The sequence below is a fragment of the Micropterus salmoides genome, unplaced genomic scaffold (genome assembly GCF_014851395.1).
Source record: "Micropterus salmoides isolate LMB-PRFRI ecotype aquatic unplaced genomic scaffold, ASM1485139v1 Ms_hic_scaffold_14, whole genome shotgun sequence".
Lineage (NCBI taxonomy): Eukaryota > Metazoa > Chordata > Actinopteri > Centrarchiformes > Centrarchidae > Micropterus > Micropterus salmoides.
The window spans coordinates 33645627-33648478 of record NW_024040485.1 but is presented as its reverse complement, the minus strand read 5'-3'; positions in this window follow the sequence as shown (position 1 = coordinate 33648478).

Genomic DNA, 2852 nt, shown 5'->3' with positions numbered 1-2852 from the left:
CTCCACTGCAGCTCCTGGTTTCTGTCGATCACCAGCTCGTTCAGCTCCACGAACACCTGGACACGCAGGAAAACCCGTCTTTGTCACTTCTGAGGACGCTACATTCATTTCCTCTGCATTTACTCCAACCTTTAGCACCACCCCTACATTTCTACCCCCAGCCCAAACCTTCATTTATCCTTCAACCAGCTCTTTCCCATAAAACGTAACGCTTCACCACGTGGGAACCCGCTTAGTGTCCCGTTAACATCAGTCGCTTCACACAGCGTGAACACAGCAGACCTACCTGTACCACAACGCATCTAACCACGACCCCGACATTCACCTGATCCAAGCCAACTCTTCACCCGACACTGTTATACTTTATGTCCTCACATTTCAGCACGTTCTCATTCCGCTTCGCCACATCTCTCGGCGCCTGGTACCAACGCACGTCGCGTCACAGCTCAGCGCACTGGGGGAAACCGTTTTCTGGTTCTCTAACCAGAAAAGTCAGCTGAGGAGGTGGACGGGTGGGACAAAAATCTGACTTTCCCCCAAGAGTTCGTTTCCTGTGTGAAACAAAAAGTCAATGTTGATTCCTTTTAGTGATGTCACATAAGTAACGTTAATTAATTTACATAATTTAAGTCCCGTGAGTAACGTAGTTATTTTAACCCAAACCAGGATCTTTTCCAAAATCTAACCAAACTGCGACTGTTTCACAACATTAACTGCGTGTTTTATTTTGAAAGTCTAAGCTGACGTTGCATATTTATTCTTGCTAACTGGACCGTGGAGCTCTACACGTGCTAAGTGGCGCCCTGGGATGAGAACAGAATAACGACTGAGAGTATCAATAAAAGTACCAACAAGATTAATAAAAGAACACAAATGAGTTGGTTCCACACGATGAATAACGTTCTCACTCCCGACTCGTCACATATGGACGCTCGGTCACGGCCCTTTGGCGTCGCTTTTTCACATCATTTTTAGACGTTTAAGGCTCTGCGGTCAAGTTAACAACGCTTAGCAATAACAACAAATATGCAAAGTATGCAAAAAGTTCATCAAAGTTGTGAAACGTTGCAGTTTGGTTCGGTTTAGACACAAAAACTACCTGATCCTGGTTTGGATTAAAATAACTACGTACAGTCAGTTAACACCTAAATTAACTTACGTCACTTGAGTAACTTACGCAATTTAGATAACTCACGTAACTAAAATCTTTAATGTTGACTTTTTGTTTCACACGAACCCCGCTCTCCTGGTCCAAAGTCCGGGTTCTGGCCCTCCATCCACCTCCTTACTCTTTTCTGTTAAATATCATATACCTGCCTTCACAAACTGACGCTACAGGGCTTCCCCCCCACTGCGCTCAACTGCGACTCTACCGGGCTCCCCAGTGCGTTACAAACTGACGCCGATGGGTCTTGACCACGCGTCCATATGTGACGAGTCGGGGAGGGAGGACGGGCAAACAGGGAAACGGGAAAACAAACCTACAGATGGGTCCTTTAAAGTCATGTGACAGGTTCCTCTGGAGACCAGAGAGTCTAACGTGGACCAGTTCCTGCAGGTAAAAGTCATTATTCTCACAAGAGCTCCAACAAAACGACTGACCGGAGCTTTCAGCCACATCTTGTGGCCTTGATCAGAGGACGCCAGGAGGACAACTGAGCCAGCATCCGCTGATCAAGGCCGGGGATGTAGGTGGACCTCGTGATCAACGATAAACCTTCACGCGCCGACATAAACTAAAGAAGATCAGGACAAATCACGATGCTGGACTAAGGAGGACCAAACCAGGTGAACCGGTCTGAACTGGACTAACTCAACGAGACCAGGAGAAGCTGTCTCCAGATCTGGTGAAAATAGATTCCAGGTTTAACTCAGGATGAACAGAGAAATCTGGCTGAACCAGGACCAGCCAGACTAAACCAAGAGAACTCAGCTGTACCTTTCTTTGTCGACTCTTCAGGTCCAAACCCACCATCCTGAAGACCTCATCCAACTGAAGCGAGGGACAGACTAACCTCTGAGTTTACCTTCCTCTCACCTGTCTCACTCTCTCTCTCATTACTCTCAGAGTCCAGTTCACAATCCCACCAGGATTAAGCTGTTCAGACTCCCGGCTCGTCTTTCAGCCCCCCGTCAGACTCATTTCAGACAGTCCTATTGTTACAGCAAAGACTCACATCCTGTTCACACCAGACCTGAACCTGCAGCAGAGGAACCGGTTCACCTGAACCCTGTCAAGACTGTCAGATTCATTCAACACCTAAAGGACAGAGATCCCTCTGTTCAGAAGTGCTGCGCTGTCTCCGTTTAAAGAGGCTGCTTTAATGAACTCTGTAAACTCTGAGACGAACACAGAGAGTAACAAGTGAAAGGTGGTGTGTGAACAGCTGGAGTGAGCGTGATGCGTGCGCCGTGGCGTCAGACCTCGTGAGGCGTTCGGTCGGGGCGAAGGTGTTGGAAGTGTGACGCTGTTCGGCTGCCGGTCTGATCTTTGGTGACGTGGACGATCGGCCCTCTGGAGCTCCGCTTCACCAGGTGACGCCGCACGGCCGGAACGTCGTCCAATCGGTGACCTGAGGGGGCGGGGCAGGGTGAGAGCACAGAGGTCAGAGGTTAAAACCTGCTTTAGTTCTTTCCTGCTGTCTTTTGTTTGCTTCCTATGGGAACTTTCTGCAGCCTAACAGGGTTTCAGGCTCGACTGGACTTCGGTGGAGAGTCAGTAAGACGAGACCAATCGTCCAATCAGCTCTCACAAACACAGGTGCGTTCACACGCTGCAGTAATCAGCAGGAGAGTCTCAGCTTTCTGTAAAAATTAGATTTTCTCCTAAATGTGTTCACATTTCTTGTTTT